Raw genomic sequence first — 18,444 nt, 5'->3', positions numbered from 1 at the left:
AAAAACTTATAAGAAACTTAAATTTGAACCAACAAGTAAGTGTTAGGTTAGGAGAAGAAATGAAATAGGAGAGTACTACTGGAAGAAGTGTTCGACAGTGATGTTGTCTGTCGCAAACGTTAATATTAATATGCTTCTGAATCGCCTAATTCAAACGTTCAGAGTTTGTCCATTGGAATATAACCCCCAAATTTCCTTCAGAATTTGTGGCTTTAACCAAATCTTTGGTCAGGGTTTTATTTCAACGAAATTTACTTAAGGCTGTTGCTACCTCTTCGCTGAGTCGAGTTTTTCCCTATCTAATAACATTGGAACTTTTTTCGTGTTTTTCTCAGCAAGCAATGAACAAATCCTTATAAAAATTTGCATAGAGTCAGGTCGATAATAAAGAATTCGTTATATGAGCTTATAATTTTACTAAAAGCCTCCAATTAAGTTATTCATTCCCCCCTTTTTTTCATGTGAAGATTTGCAACAGTGCGATCTCTGCTTCTCCCTGTTTGTATTAGCAGCGTGAGGGAAATTCGGGCTAGCCATTTAAAACAGGTTTTTAAACTCTGTCCATATCACATCTGTGGAATGAAATTTTCTAGCCCTCTCGTCCTTTTCGAGGACAGATTTATGGCACTGAGAAGGAGGGGGCGCTCTTTATTTTCTTTGCTAAGCCTATTGCTTTTAGTATATTCGTCTAGTCTCATTCGGAGTTCTTGTGGTTACTTTCAAACATAGCAAGATGCCTCTTGCGTCTCATGTATTTCAGTCTTATACCTGGTGATTGGTTATACAAATATAAATTAGCAGACGATTGTGATAGCAGATAAATTTCCTGTGTGGGGGCCGCGGTGGCTCAGTGGTAGAGCGTTTATCTCAGTTGCATGGGGTCCTTGGTTTGATCCCAGCTCGCGCTAAGTGAACTTTGTGGTGGACAAACATCGTGTGCATGGGTTTTCTCGGGGTTCTCCTGTTTTCTCCCACTTTCTTCATTCCACCATTTCATTCATTACTTATCATGACTATCTCCTTTAGCCTAACCGGCATAACTGTGGGACGTAAAACTTACAGATTTCATTTTATTTTCAAATTTCCTGTGTGAAATAATAATAATAATAATAATAATAATAATAATAATAATAATAATAATAATAATAATAATAATAATAATAATAATAATAATAATAATTATTATTATTATTATTATTATTATTATTATTATTATTATTATTATTATTATTATTATTATTATTATTATTATTATTATTATTATTATTATTATTATTATTATTATTATTATTATTATTATTATTATTATTATTATTATAGGAAATTCTTGGCACAAGAGATTGTAACGAGCAAGGAATATTAGTGCGGCTTGGCACTAGTAACTTAGTTAAAATTTGTGGTCACCACATCGGTTCCTTCTTGCCGGTGTTTCCTTGACCAGAGACTGGCCGCGCTGCCGACACCAGTGGGGTTTTCACATTGAAAACACCAGCGCTCTTTGACTTTTGTAACCTCACGGAAACAGGTAAACCAGTGGAGGTAGCATTTTGGAATAATTATATATATGTATATGCAGACCCGTATTCAGGAGGATCTAGGGGTTTGCCTCCCTAAATTTTCGCTGGCCTCCCTAAACTTTTCACGGTAGGCTTGCAAATGAAATATAATATGGTGATAAACTATGATATGGTTGGATCGGGCTCCCCTAACTTCAGCCGCCCCCTACATTTTTGGGCTGGCTACCGGCCTCTGTATATGTATTTGAAACTGTGAATAGTAGTATAGAATGTTTATGCTAAATAATAATAATTTCATTTTTACCACATACGAAGGAAATTTCGAAATAAACTTTTTTGTTACACAAATGTGTTCTTAGCGTGAATGCTGTCGAATTCTATTCCTAATGATGACAGATTTTTCGGTGTTGTTTCAGTATCGTGAGGCAACTGGGAAACTGAAGAACTGACCACACATTACCCTTCTAACAGAGCACATTTGTAGGAAAAGTTAAGTGTAATATCAGGGATTCTTTTACTAAACAGAAAAACATGTATACATAATGAAATATGTAGTGTTAATGTAGATACAAACGTCATTTTCTTGGTAACGTCTTTTCTTGGTTATTACTTTACGAAATATGAATAGGGACTTATTTCTTGGTAACAGGGAATAGGGACTTATTAGTGTTACCTGCTAATAATAACCTTGTAACTTACGCATTCTAAATAAGAAATATTTATTTTCCAGATGGTGAACGAGAAATTTCATCTATAGCTACAACATATATATATATATATATATATATATATATATATATATATATATAGTACAACACATATTAACAGAATAATTTTAATTTTATGCATTATTTTTTCATGCTTCATTTTAAAATATAGGGCTTTTTTTTGTTGAGGTACACCAGTTTGTCATTGTCATACATATTAAACTAAAGCATTACCGTATGAGTATAAAAATATGTGATGAAATACTTCGTTACATCAAGCCACAACATTATGTAAATGAAGTTATTAAAAAATAATAAACAAGCAGTATAATCAAAATGCTAAATATCACCGAAGCACTATTCACAATTTAAATATCTATGAGCATACTCCAAAATCCCTAGGTAAGTTTCTACATTGAAAAAAAAGTAAACAAAATTCACAAGGCCACGCTAAACATAAATACAGGAAAAGTTAAATAAAAAAAATGTTATCAGTAAAATTTCTACTCTTCCCCTCCAAAATTATGTCTCAAATCAAGTAAGTAACTTGCTTAAATTATACTGGTCTATGAATTTTTAATTTTGTTGATAAGTGGTCAAAGTTACACTCGAAGTATTGACTTCAATCAATACAAATAAATCAAACAAACACTAATATTTCACATTTATTTATACAATGAGTATGTCATAGTTTTTTTAAAAAACAATTTCCATTTCATGTATAAATTTTAAAGAAATAATTCGGTTTCAAATGTTACTTTCACGCAAAAAAAAAAAAAAAAAAAAAAAAAAAAAACTATGGTAAATTAAAGTGAGATTACAATGTTACGTTAGTTCAAATAAGATGTTAACGAAATTTTGCGGACAACTCTCGAAACTTATCTCAGAAGCAACTTTAAAAATTGACAAAAGTTATAGATATACTTCATGAGTGAGTAAAGAAAGAATACAAATGTAGATTAAAAAGAGATCTTTTTAAAAAAATCTGCAGTTAACAGGAATATAGTTAACAAATCTAAAAGATTCTATAAAATAGATTTAAACAAATCTTCAATCAGATCAATTGATTCCCTAAATTTTCTTTGTATCACCTTATATATAAATATAAAAAATATATAAAAACAAGAATTTTAGGAATAATCCAAAAAATGGATCAAAAGATAGCGATCTTGGCTAAGAATTTTAAAAATGATCCAAAAATGCATAAAAAAGATTTCGATCTTGCCAAATAATTAGTTTTTGGATCAGGGGCCACAAAAGTTAGCAACGGTTCCTAAATCGAGTTTTCGTATTTTCTACGAAATTAGCACATCATACTGAGTAAATTGTTAGTTTGGGTTTGGCTACATTACCTGTAGTTCTCCAGATATAAGGCTACAAGAAAATGTTTGATTGTATGAAATATATTGAATTTTTTGGATCAGGGTTCACAAAATTTTTGAATGGGCCCTAAATCGAGTTTTCGTATTTTTTACGGAATAAGCACATCATGCTGAGTAAATTGTTAGTTTTGGTTTGGCCACACACTTTGTAATTGTCAAAATATGGGGCGTACAAGAAAATTTTTGATTGAATGTAATATATTGAATTTTGTGGATCAGGGCCCACAAAATTTTTAAACGGTCCTTAAATCGAGTTTTGTATTTTTTACGCAATAAGCACATCATACTAAGTTAAGTCATATTTTGGGTACGCTATATGTAGTTCTCGAGATATAAGGCCTACAAGAAAATTTTTGTGTGAAATAGATTGCATCTTTTGATCCAATAGGGTCTAAATGTATACAATATATATTGGTGTTGTTGTCCATTATTATGTTTGATCTAAATCTATAGTTGACTGGTAATAGGTGCTGTTTTGAGCACTATTCGTTGTTACAAACGATACACTTTATTTTAAATTGAAATATAATAAATAAAATACAAATAATACGTCACTATAAAAGTAGCTCTTTTTTTTAGCAGTATAGAAGTTTATTATAAATACCTCATATATAGATAAAATGGGCACTGGAGTCAAGAAAGGTATGTCTCTTCATGTTTTGAAAAATGTAATAATAATAATAATAATAATAATAATAATAATAATAATAATAATAATAATAATAATAATAATAATAGTGATAAAGTGACATTCGCTTTCGTATACATTAAAAGTATCTTTATTCAATAGAGACAGTTCGCTTCTAATTACTCATAACTGTCTATACTTGACCGGGAAGGGGGGGAAGCTAATGTAAAGAAGAATGGATCTGTTCTCGCTGTGTTTATTTTTTTCTGCTTTCAGCAAAGAAAACGTACTCCAACGCCTTCTCACTGAAATGCCATAAATATGTCATTGTTGAAAAGGGTCCCCTCACAGCTGTGGACAATGTTGAAACTTCAAAGTAACCCTCAGTTACTCGCCGCAACCTGCTAGAAGAGAGAACGCAGTGTCGTCAATGCGTTGTTGCAAATCTTCACATGAAAAAAAGGGGGGAATGAATAACTTAATTGGAGGCTTTTAGTAAAATTATAAGCTCATATAACGAATTCTTTATTATCGACCTGACTCCATGCAAATTTTTGTAAGGATTTGTTCATTGCTTGCTGAGAAAAACACGAAAAAAGTTCCAATGTTATTAGATAGGGAAAAACTCGACTCAGCGAAGAGGTAGCAACAGCCTTAATGATGACGTAATAACACAGTAATAACTTTATTTTCAGGGCTGCAAACAGCTCATAGAGAAAAAATACAATACTTCGTTAAAAACCATTGTACAGTCAGCGACAAAAGTTCCTTGCGTTTGATGAAATTAGTTTCGTAAATAACTTCAGAATGGAAGGACAATTTGAGCACAGTTTTCAGTAAATTAAAAAGAATGTAACTTTCTGTACGTTCTAACCACACCACCCGTATTTCCAAAATAAATTGTAGAAAAAGGGGAAGAACTTTTGTCTCTGACTATACAATCAATTATAACAGACCAGTAACAGACAGTTTATAGTACGGAGTATATACTGAATATAAGACTTGAAAATTCAGAAAATCGACGTTCTTGTCAGAAGGTTAGTACAGGTATATTAAAATCACATGATGATTTAATTTTGAGTTTAGCGTCCCTTCCAGAAGCGAGGCTATATGAGAAGTGGACCTACAGCTTAATCTTGAGATCCGAATCACATTAACTCCCGCCTGGTATCTAACCTGGGGTTTCCCACGCCAAAGGTGGGTATGGTAACCGCTTAGCCACGAGGGACCTCTACTTACAAGGTTCAAGTTGATTTATAAAACAAGATTAAAATCGAAACAGTTAATTTTATACTATGCAAATTAAAGTTTCATTTAATTATCATTTGAAAGAATTAATCAACCTTGCTTAATCTTTTAAAATTATATCACCTTTTTTTACGTGATAGAGTAAAATCTTCATTATTCGGTTAAAAACGTATCAATGAAGCTTTTTACTTCGGTTATATTTCAAGCCTGGAAACATGTCGATCACGTTACGTATGCTTTCACGCCTTTCTACATCGAGACATAGGGTGTGATGAAGTCATAACTTTAAAAATATTTTTGTTATGCTTATTTTTTTATTATTATTATTATTTTTGGGAGGCTTACTTTTGCACCTAGAAGATTGAAATTTTGCACACACATTCAGTGCACTCTTTAGTATTTTTCAGATCTCTGCGTTCAAACAGGAGGGTCCAGAGGAGCAAAAAGGTAAAAGAAAGGAATATTTCTTACCAAAAAATTCTTTTTTTTTCGCGATTTTTCCGCGTCAGATACATGATGAAGACATGTAAATAGAACGGTTTGAAAGTCTGTTCTATTCTGAAGAGAATGATGTACAAACCATGATCCTAAAGTAAATAGGGATATCTCAGCATTCTCAGGAAATTTTTATATTACATCAGGGTCATCTAGGGCATTGTGGGGATGTTCTTAGCTCACTGGTAAATATTTTTGCTGGTCTTAATATTCAAGATAGAAGCTTGAAATTTAGTACACCCTTTATATTTTTCAGTTGATTTTGAGATCTGCGTTAACACAGGGGTTGTTTAAAGGGGCTCAGGTACATGAAAGGGATATCTGAATGGTACCGTTTCTAAGACTGTTCTATTCTGAAGAGAATGAGGTGCGAACCATAATCATAGAATAACTAGGTATGATGCAGTAGCTGCTTGACTGAAAGTCTATAATTAACCTTAGAAAGCCATAATTTAAAAGGGTTAAAGTACGTATAATAATAATTATTATGAAAATTGAATGATTTGAAAAAGAAAGCGCAAAGGGTCCTGTTCTTATAACTTTATGATTTTCTACTACACTCTGTATATTTACTGTACAGTACCATTATGTTGCCAGTTTAAAATTGTAGAGAAAACGTGTGTATTCGTTCCCTTAACACAAGCATCAGAATCAGTTTCACATAGTGTGTTCTGCAAAGGAAAAGAAGGAAAAAAAAGTGTACATGGCCTGGCAACTGTGGTCGACTAGAGCGCCGCCAAGTAAAAGATAATTCAAATTTGCTCTAACGCTTACTTGTCCGTTGTACGAAATTTGCCGCTACATTAAGTATATGTGACACACACACTAGAGAGTTTCTTTCCCAGCATGCTTTGCGCGTGAAACAAGGGAAATTCTTCTTTTCCGCTTTTTTGTTTTTCATTGCTTATACAGCATTTTTTCTTTTTTTCCTTTTGATTTCATCTCGATTTTGTGTTTGTTTATAATGGAAACTTTTTTTTTAAAAAAAAAAATCGAATTTGGATTAAGAAAGTTATCGAAATAAGATAAAACAGGAACTCCCGAAGTTTAGTAATAATTTATAGTAGTGTTTTTATAGTGTATTTCCAATGTATATATGTTTATAGTGTACGAAATGTCTGCAGTAACAGCAACTACGTACATCCAAGTTCCATTTAAAATCACCGTCAACTACCAAGTCTCGACCTCAGACGGTCAGCAAATAAGGGGTTTACATACCTGTTTCCACGGCAACGTTACATTAAAACATATGACAATTATAAACATATACAAGACTATAAATATAATCCACCTATTTGTAATAATCATCAAAGTTTATAAACGAGTAATTTTGAAATCACAATTAATGAAATCGAACATTTAATATACCGAACAATAACTTAAATTCACCTTATTTACAAGAATGTTCCTAATTGTGTTCATTTCAATGGCTAACCAATTTGATCATTGGTATCATTATGCCAGTGGCATATTTAAAAGGGGGCTTCTGGGCTTAACTCCCCCCCCCCCCGAAATTTTATTTACTATATTAAAGTAAATGAAACATCTTGTAGAATTTTCACATTTCCAGGAATGAAGTTAGCAAAGTCCACCAGAAACAAAATCCTAAATACTCCATTGCACTACGCCCACATATAAGTTAGCTAAATAACGACATGACTAACTAAATGACGTAAACGAAAACTTGGAGAAATTGAATAAATATTAATAATATACGAAATTTATCAAAATATGATATTATTAAAAAAACGCTCAAAGAAAAATTCGAAAATGAAATACCTACAAGCTGTAGAAGAACTGTAAGGAAAAATCCAAAGTATGTCAGAAATTTTGGCTAATTTATTTTCATAATTTAAGTTTAATGAACGTAGACTACTTTATGTCAAACATACAACTTTATCTTAATTTGAAAGCCTTGTGTTAAGCTTCAAAGGAATCGTATGAATGATCATGTTCTTTTCGAAACTTGTCTGCTTTAAACACGAAAGAAGGGGAAACAATGGCCACAGAAAGAGGTCATGGAATAATTTCTTTACGCAGGTATTTCGTAAATGTACTGTGGATCTGAAACTCCATGTTTCCATTCAAAGGAAGATACCATACCAGAGTATTCTCAATCATCTAATAACAAAGTGAATTGATTTTTTGGGGGGTAGAAATAAATTTTCTGAAGATGTTCGGGCTTCTACGTGGATGCAATTGTTGAGTGCGATATGTGGGCTCATAAAAAGTGTTCTGGTTCTAGAAAAGAAATGTTTGTGATTTATGTTAGTAGTTCTGATTCGAATTGGGATAAAAAAAATAGTTTAGAGGAAATAGGACACATAGGAAACATAATTCAATAACTGAAACTACTACAGTAGACTACCGAAAACTCGGCCTAATGTAGACCGAAGGATGACCGAGTTTGTGAAAATGCCGGGTTATCGGAAGTAGGGTTAGAAAAAAATGAGTATTTCCTCAGAAACTACAGTACTGTACTTGTATACATTGTTTGCTTGAGAATGTAACAAAATAAAAAGCCCAATTATCCTTAAACAAAGGAAAAGTACGCACTTTATGAAGGCATAGAGCCTTTACTATACATGAAAATGAAAATTAATTAATACACACTGTACAGTAATTTACCTGATAAAACAGACCTCACAAAAATACCTGGCAATGACCTTGAACGGGTCTGCGCGTCTTTCTTTTTTTTTCCCTCGCCCTGCCAGGGTGTAGCCGAGTTATCCGAACTGCCAGATTATCGAGTCCCAAGTTTTCGGGAGTCTACTGTATTCTTCTAATCTCTAACTCTATCTAATTATCTTACTTGAATGTTGCCAGAATTATTTGATTTTTGACAATTTGTAATAATAATAATAATAATAATAATAATAATAATAATAATAATAATAATAATAATAATAATAATAAAATACATATTGATTGGATTGCTTTGCAAATTCGCGACGGATTGTTGAGGGTTAAAGTAGCTAAAGAAAGAAAACCAGTTGTGTCGCCGAATGCTCAATTGGGATAGCAACTATATAGTAAATGAGAAACCGAGGTTCGAACCTAGAACACTACCGTTATTGGATTACTTGTATAAAATCCTAGCGATTCACCGAACTAGTCATATCGGTGAATGCTCTAAAGTTGGGCATTCCCTTCGACAACGGAGAGATCTCGGTTTCAGAGGCTCAATTCTTCATCTCAAATTCAATATACAGGGTGGACATAAAGTATCTTTCTGATAACAAACATTAATAACAAGAAAACTAAGAATGATAAAAGCATGTGGTTTGCGCAAATAATAGGAAAACTCAAAAAGTTTTTTTTCTTTTATCTGATTTAGAAAATTTCCACATATATTCCATTAGTTGCCCTGAAGATATTCATGCGATATTCAATTTCCGTCCATGTGTTTCTCAACACTTCAGAAGTCACTGTGTTGCGACCCTTATTCTGTTATTGAATGTTGCAATATCACGGACAGGTGTTACGTAAATCCTGTTTTTAACATAACTCCACAGGAAGAAGTCAAGGGGGGGGGTATGCCTGGGAGCCATGGTATTGGGCCATCTCTCCAAGTTTTAAGTAAGGCTAGAGACAATAGTCTGTCAATGACTGTTTCCTCAACTCCTAAATTAGATACACTAATAGCAAATGAGTAAATCATTAAAACGCTGTGACATATATACTAGTTCTATCTTATAGTACAAGATTGTCAAATTGAAGCCAAAATTTAAATTTGGTTATTAAATTAATATTGAAAATAATTCGTGTGTTTCCCATTAATCAAATAATAGCTATGATTAAACCGGGACAAAGTTATTAATGTATACCACTAATTACAAAAAGTGAATATATCGGTGTGATATGCCGAAAATTCGTGTTTATGTAATTGAGAAACAAGATGTAGAGTTACTATTATAGAATTTCTTTTTCGCCATTTGTTTGTCTGTTCGTCCTGGTGTATACTCGACTATAGGCCATACCGTTCAGAGGCTTTTCTGTAATGTTACAGAGAGCGAGAAATGAAGTTTACGTCCCATTTTTATGCCGGCTAGGCTAAACGAGAGGGTGATGATGAGAAGTGAATGAGATGGTGGAATAAAAAAGTGGGAGGAAACAGGAGAACAAAGAGAAAACCCATGCACACGGTGTTTGTCCACTACAAAGCTCACTTGGCGCGACCTGGAATCGAACCAAGGTCCCCATGCACCAGAAATGAATGCCTCTTTCACTGAGTCAACGCGGACCTGTATAAGAATAATTAAAAAATGCTAAAATTTATCTAATCTCCCAAATATACTGATTTCAAAGTCCCACATTAATCACTGAGATCTATGGTATGTATCTCGTATATATGTATGTATTTTGTACTTAGAAAAAAACTGCATATGGCTTATAATTTTTCAGCAATAATCTCCTGCCATGCATAATTTCATACTCAATTAAATTCATTATTAGCAACTACCAGACGTACGTGCTATATATACACACTCACTGTATATTCATAATTGAGATACAGAAATATACATCATAAGGATAAAAAAAAAAAAAAAAAAAGACAACAACCGAAAATTGAATGAAGAAAGAAAAGGAAAAAAATTAGTGTAATATTTTTGGTATCTATTGAATGAAATGGTGGCCAGCGTGATTTATGTTTTGGAGTGAACCGTCTATTACGCTGTGTAACGACGTCAATGCGACAATTGAAATCTCCACCGCTTTGTTTTATGGGCCATTAATGTAGTAATTAGACTGGTGTTTTCCTTTCCACTCATTGACATGCGCAGTATTGTTCATTTTGCAACCGAATCCCATAAACAAACAACACTTTTCTTTGCTTATACTTTAAACCATATTCGCTGGAGCTACACGTCAGATCGCGCATGATCTCCAAGATAATCCGTGGCCAGTGCATTGGTTTCCATTAGCATTATTTGTGAACTTTTATGCTGGTCGTTACAGGGTGGGCGAAAAATAACTTCCTAGTAGAAATATTTAATAACACTAATTACATTGTGTTCGTGAGTTTTCTCAGAGTACTCCCGGTCCCTCCCACATGCTCGTTCCACCAATCCTTCGGTCATCATTGATTTGCCTTAATCATCATCCGGCTCCCTTATTTTAAAGAGCATGATCATGGGACACTAAACTGAAAGAGTGCTAGTTAGGAGGGTGGCTCCGCTTAGCGTAGTCTCGCCTCCGTTGCGAGCGGTCCTGGGTCCGATTCCCGGTGGGGGCACTCGGTCGAAAAAGTGTAAAAAGCTTTTTCAGACCAGCCATCCTGTATGAGATTTTCCTTAAGCCACATTGTCACGTTAGAAGAACTTGTAGCTGTCATAAAAAAAAAAAAAAATAATCTTGAAACCCTACCATATTTCACCGTGTACACATAGTCTTGAAAGGGTCATAAAACATTTTTTCCATCTTGCAAGGAGTTGAACGATGTGCAACTTTTTGGGATGTCTTGCTTGCTACCTGTTATCGCCCTGTCGCTGACATAAAGGAAAAACCAGTTTCGCCGCTTCCGAAACAACAGATTCTTTTGGGCAAGGAGGGGGCCGCGGTGGCTCAGTGGTAGAGCGTTCACCTCTGGTGCATGGGGTCCAGGGTTCAAACCCTGTTCCGCCAAGTGAACTTTGTGGTGGACAAACACCGTGTGCGTGGGTTTTCTCGGGTTCTCCCGTTTCCTTCCACTTTCTTTATTCCATCATTTCATTCATTTCTCATAATCACGTCTCCTTTAGCCTAACCGGCATAACCATAGGACGTAAACCTCAAGGATTTCATTTCATTTCATTTTCTTTTGGGCAGGGAGGGGAAGTGCTCCAAAATACACGTTTTTAATGAGGTTCACTGTTTGTTCACGAGAGTGCAGTGCTGTAAGTGTGGAGAAACCTTTCTTATCTTCAAGAAGTTGTAACATGTAAAAAGTAAATAGAAAGATCGGGTTGCAAGGTTTTTTTTTTAATGACAGCTACAAGGTTCATTTAACGTGGCAATGTGGTATTCACACCAGACAAATGCCGGGGTGGTACCTAACTTATAGGTCCCAGGCCGCTTGCTTCCTTCCCCAATCCTTTCTTCCTTCCCTTTCCCTGGAGAGTGTGATCGCCGAGGGACATCGTCCCTCATACCTGACGGACTAAATGGCCATAGATGCCGAAAGCCCAGAACTCTAAATTCTAATACTAATCCTAATCCTAATTAGGAGGGCTCACCTCTAGTACGGATAGGAGAGAAGAGGACGCTTCTAGCTAGCATCCTTCGTAGGAATAGGAAGGCCAATTGGATTGGACACATCTTGCGAAGAAGTTGTCTTCTTCATACTGCCATAAAAGGAAAGATGGAAGGAAAGTGAGGGAAAGGAAGAAAAAGAACACAACTGATTGATTATTTGAAAAATAGAAGAAAATATTGAGAGTTAAAAAAGGAAGCTGAAGGTCTTGGAAAAAACATTTCCAGGGCCAAACCTATATATATATATATATATATAACTCATTAGTCCCAGAAAAGGCAGTATACTTTAATAATAATAATAATAATAATAATAATAATAATAATAATAATAATAATAATAATAATAATAATAATAATAATAATAATAATAATAATAATAATAATAATATGGTTCATGGTTTGACCCCAGACTAATGTGAGTTTGCAATGCACAACATCGTGTCCATGGGTTTTCTTGGGTCTCTTCTGTTTCCTCCCATCTTTTTATTGCATTAATTTTCCCACAATCGCTTTCGTTAATCATCTGCCTGTGTCTCTTTTGGTATAAAGGGCATAAGCGTGGAAGATTTAAGATAACAATTCGTTACAAACAAATTTCCGTTTTCATGTTAACACTAATTGATTATTTTAATGAAAGAAGTTTTACATTGGACAGTAGAATTATTCGAATTTACTACGGTGCTTAAAGTTCACACAGGCAGTAAATTTGTCCATCAGTTCTTGCTGACTTTCCCAATTCCTTCTTCTGATGTCGATGCCAGAAGCTTCAGTTGACGGCTTCTGAGAATATTAAGTCAACTTCTTTCAACAGTTTGTATTGTGAAACGAGATGGAATACTTTCTTCACATGCTGACATTTGTTTACTTTTTGGATGAGGATTTTATGTTCAATTCACGATAATGTTTGCGAGTATCTGTCTTAGATCCTTTAGTTTTAAACTTTAAAATGGCACTTTTTCTAGATGTTTTCGGCACTAACTATACTACGGGAGAGCGTTTATGCCGTTTTGATGGCGGAGCTTCGAGTTCTCTTTTGATGTTGTTAGCAAATGAGAGGGCTGTGCGGTGTTGCCATGTCTTTGTAGAGAAGCGATTCACTATTCACTCGTGGCTGTAGCCTATCTCTTCACCACAAGACAATCATTTCATTTAGCTCATACGTCATCCATTATTTCCCACGTAGAGTAATAAATAAAAAGCAACATGTTTTTTAAAAAGAACTTGTTTTTTATGTGGAATGCACATGTGTGAATGTACGTACAATGTATGTAAAAACAAAACGATTCTTAGAACGTGCTGTACTCAGTTTCTAAAGTAGATTTTAGCAATGAAGAGAAAATAGCAACAAAATTTGAACTGAACCCCTTCCCCTATATTTTATGTAACCAATTCAATGAACAAGTAACCGCGGAAAAGAGTTTGGTTTGTATGACGTGGTAATATATCAATTAACATTGAGCCCGAAAATAGTAATTGACTTTTAGACTTTTACCATTTATACGGTTTTAGTAGTGAGAGTAGAGTATACAGATGTTAACATGTTTTGGGGACACTTAATTGATAGTAGAAAGCTGCTTCTTGCTATCTATTACCGTTTTTTACACCAATAGCGATCAACGTTAAAACCAGAAGCGGTTTAAATATTACCAACATACTCGAACCCTATCTTTCAACTCTCTACACTCTGGCTAAAATTGATGGTCACTCATCAAGTAAGTTGTTCTTCAGATTTTTTGTCTCCAAGAGGTACATGGATAGTAATGCCCTGAGAGAGCGTTTGCAGAAATCAGCATCACAACGTTGAAGAATTGGCCAAGGAACTCCAGAGCACTCACTCGACTGTTGTTGATTCTCATAGCATATAATGGAAAATACTGTAAACGATATACACTATTATTCTACTTGTCGAAACAATTCGAATAGTATTTCAATTAAACGTTCATCTGAAATGAAGCAATGAAATTATAGTACTTACAAAGAAAACACAATCTTAAAAAAAAAAAAAAAAAAACATCGGCGTATATCATTCAAGGATTTTTTTTACACTATTCTAGTCATTATGCTTTAAGAGTCCCTATCACTGCAAATTTAAAATACCGCTAATTTTACTTTAATTATATGATATTTTCAAATAGATAAACGATGATCGAAAAGTGGATCAAGACCTCCCTAGACGATGTTATTTTACATGAGGTACCGTTATCACGAGCCACCTAGTAGCTTTCCGCTTGCAGTTATTTAAAAACGCGAAAATAAATGCCGATTTTCAATATGGCTGGAAATCGAAAGCAGATAAATGAGTCATGATAACGGTATCTCACGCAAAATAATATTGCCCAGGGAGGTCTTGTTCCACTTATCGATTATATTTTATCTATTTAAAGATATCACATAATTACTGTAAAATTAGCTGTATTTTAATTTCGCAGTGATGAGGCCTCTTAAAGCACGAGATCTGTGAACATTGCCCTATTATCTCTGTACCTGCGCAACAGTCTGCCACACTTCGAAACAGAACGGATTAGGTCATTCTTGGCTGCTGTCAATCTGAAATGAATACTAAAATTAGCAACAGAAATATACTGTTTTAATATACAACAAAGGGGATCGCTCCGAGGTTTCCTTGGTCCTCCCAGAATCTGAATATTTTTACTTGTTTCTTTGTTTAAATATATGACAACGAAATACATACATCTGAACTCCTTTCCCCCTCCACAAGTACACACACCAAGTTATACAAAAATCGATGCTGCTGATAATAAAGAACGCAAAGTAGAATATTGTAACTATTATCTTGGACCCTTTAGTCATCTAATTATCCTATAAATCTCCTCACAATACTGCCCAAAGAGAAGGTCTCACCTTCCATGACCCATCTATGGCAAATAGAAATGAAATTATTTTTTTTAAAAATATACGTAACCAGTGAAAAATTAACGCACTCCAAATCATAGCATATTAATAAAGTCTAACTTGAAATAAATAAATCTCGTATTTAGACTGGATTTAGTATGGAGATAAAATATAGCAGAGATTGTCAGCAAAACTAAGTAGGTATTTTATATGGGGGCACTTATTTGCATGTCTGCTAGATATACGAGCGATCCACAATAACCATAGTTCATACATTTTTAGTTTCAGACCTGTTTCGTCATGTAAATTCGCAACCGATCATTTTACAGTTAAGCTTAAACCAAACGCAATTTTCACATAGATTCTCTCTCTCTCTCTCTCTCTCTCTCTCTATATATATATGTAATGTACAAGCTGATAGGCGCATACTATTTGGTGCGGCTGGGTAGGTGATGAGGTGCGGTTTACGGGGAGTAAGTGAGGTAATTTTTTTTTTTCGGTGCGGGGCTTCAGAAATTCGCGTTTCGACGTTCATTTGTTAAAACGGATTGTACAATGGGGGTGAGTAGTGATTTCATATTCATGAAAATGTCATTGGAGTATTGGGCCATGGTTGGAGGTGAGGGGTGGTGTTGGAGGGAGGGAATTGGTAGAAAATCCACGGCGTAATCACACAAAACGTCAGCGCTCGGGCGATATATGGGCCAATCAATGGTGAAGAGCAGCTGGTGCAGGCTTTTCCCCCTCTGAAATTAATGTTTATACGCTTGAAGCGAGTGCAATTGCGCCAAACGATATCTGGCAGTAGTGGTTAAGTACAAGGGGAGGGCTTTCGAATTAGGAAGGTAACATGATCGAGTCCAAAGTAGCTATTGCACAAGGTACTTGTTGTGCTCGATACTGTATTGTTTTTACGCGTTGTGCAATGAATATGCAATCAGCGTCACATGATTGATTTTCTACCATAAAGAAGCAATCCAAGTATAAATATATTGTCCAGTTTCGGAAAACAATTCATGTATTAGAGGCTAAGAATTTGGTTAAAATTACAACGTCCTACTGGCAAATATGCTGTCATAATAACCATCATTATCATAGGTATCTTGCCCTTATTGGCAGGTCACTTACAGAAACTGAGAAATTTCCATGCTCCACGGTTCTCCGCTAACCTCTTCGTTTTCACGGATGATCTTTCTGTTTTTATATCATCCACTAATTGTAGCCTTCTTCGCCCTCTCCCTCTCTTTCTTGCTACCATATCGTCTAGCACGTCCCTCATGATACAATTTCTTTTCAGGCAATGTCCCAACCAGTTTCTATTCATCTTCTTAATAATATCTCAAAGTATTCCTTTTATCCCTCACCATTTCTAACACCCTCCCATTCGTTTTCCGCTCGACCAAAGTAAATTCTTTCCATTCTTCTCCACACTCACATTTTGAAGGGTTCCAGTCGTTTTTCATCACTTTTACGTAATGTTCATGTTTACCCTCCATACAGAATAAATGCAGTCATAGCCTCATTGTTAAATGACAATATAGCGTAGGATGAGGAATACGGCTCATGTAAGTAATAAGCATTGTTGTTAAAATAATTACGATGATTTGTTATTTTTTAATGTTATCTCTATTCCAAGTAATACTGAAATTTGACAATAATGTGACTACGGCAAATTTTTCAGTAGTTTGTTGTAATTTTACTCCAAACGTGCATTGTATATGTTCGAAGGTTTAATTTCGAAAACGGTTTTTGTAACAAATTTGAAATTTTGCAGATTTTTATTTTTATTTTTATTTATTTTTTTTACTTTTATTTTATTTTATTTTATTTTATTTTATTTTATTTTATTTATTTTTTTTGTCTTGTATTTACAGATTATACCCATTAAAATTTCTATGAGCATGAAGGTTCCCACATACAATCTACATTACAGACATAAACTGAAGAGAAAAATCTATGGTGTAAAATTTGAAATTTCTTACATGAAACTTTATCCAAATTAATCCTTCATTTAAGTACATCCATATGAATAGTTTTTAGTAGATAGCAAGGATTTGTGCAGGGTTCATATTACTCCTTATAAAGAGTTTGAATTACTCGTTTTTATACTTACTTCGCTGTTCGTGTGTCTGTCTGAGAGACACAAATTTTTTTGGAAGAACATGACGGATCATCATCAATTTTTGCCAGGGTATACAGGGTCAAAAATAAGAAATCGTATTAGCTGGTGTACGTGATCTACCTATTTCATTGCAAGATATAGCAAACAAATATCGATTTCGCATGTATTTCTATGAGACTCATTATGCATACCATCCTTGATAGGTAGAATTACCCGCAGTGTTTATGCGATTAGCGGGATAGTATGATGCTCAGGATACAAAATGCTAATATCTATGTAAAATACAATGCTTATATGAAATTAAATGCCTTTCTATTCAAGAAATCTGAATAAATATTTTATATTATAAACATTCATCTTAAAATATGAAAACCAGACTACTAGGCGTTAGGGCCCAATTTGTGGGCCTGAACCGCTCTACGTCATCTGTCAACGATTGGTGGAACTACGTCCACCAATCGCTACGACGAGAGCGTGGTCAGCTCATCGCATTGCCCTATCGCTAACCGGTGTATCGTGAGCTTTGTAGACCTAGTGGCCGTCACGTCTTTTATTCACGTGACTTCCCAGTTTTCCTCACGACTCTGGACACCGAAAATAGCGAAGCACTAACAGGGAATCGAACCCGGGACCACGCGGACATGAATCCAACGCTCTAACCACTAAGCTACGGTGTCCTTAATCTTAAAATATATCTCATGGTAAAATAATATACAGGGTTGTCCCATAAGTTCTGTCGTTTTTTGAGTTTTACTTGTCTACAATGCTTAACATCGAGTGAAGGTGACCCTCTATGATACTGTTAGAGCATTTTATGATCTCTGCCAATTCCTTTGTCGTTTGGCATGGATCGTCGTAAATAAGCTGATTCAGTCACTCCTCTTCGAACTGAACGGAGCAGCCGGTGCGATGGACGTCTTTGAGGGCGAAATTGGAGTCTTTGAATCACTTGAACGAATTTTGAACCGTCCTCCGAGGCATCACTTCGTTGCCATATGCTACAGAAATTTCTTGATTAGCTTCTGTGATTTTGGCACCTTGATTAAACGCAAAAAGCAGAATATGTCGAACTAGACACTCCATTTTAATCACCTGAAAAGAACAAAAAGTATATTAGAATTTTAAAAAATTAAACACACTATTCTGTAGGGCACATAATTCTCTATCGAATACCATAAAATGCATTGCAAAACATTTCAATTCTCACGCAATAGTTACACTTTAAAAATCGTCAGGACTTATGGGTCAACCGTATATT

General features: G+C 34.6%; 1 protein-coding gene and 1 long non-coding RNA gene across 3 annotated transcripts in view; one reads left to right on the top strand and one right to left on the bottom strand.

Moving 5' to 3' along the window:
• Positions 1-18,444, bottom strand: part of LOC145678867 (uncharacterized) — a 541,133-nt gene that overhangs the window by 124,248 nt on the left and 398,441 nt on the right. For both annotated transcript variants that reach the window (XR_014130459.1, XR_014130458.1), the window contains exon 4: positions 14,696-18,278. This is a non-coding gene — a long non-coding RNA (uncharacterized LOC145678867). The remainder of the gene's footprint in view (positions 1-14,695; positions 18,279-18,444) is intronic.
• Positions 1-18,444, top strand: part of LOC145678863 (homeotic protein ultrabithorax-like) — a 755,760-nt gene that overhangs the window by 603,513 nt on the left and 133,803 nt on the right. The gene's annotated exons all lie outside the window — the stretch shown is intronic.

Source organism: Thermobia domestica, chromosome 2 (genome assembly GCF_964235325.1).
Source record: "Thermobia domestica chromosome 2, izTheDome1.hap1.1, whole genome shotgun sequence".
In the NCBI taxonomy this organism is placed as follows: domain Eukaryota; kingdom Metazoa; phylum Arthropoda; class Insecta; order Zygentoma; family Lepismatidae; genus Thermobia; species Thermobia domestica.
The sequence above is the reverse complement of the archived record's forward strand: the minus strand, read 5'-3'. Positions and strand labels throughout refer to the sequence as shown.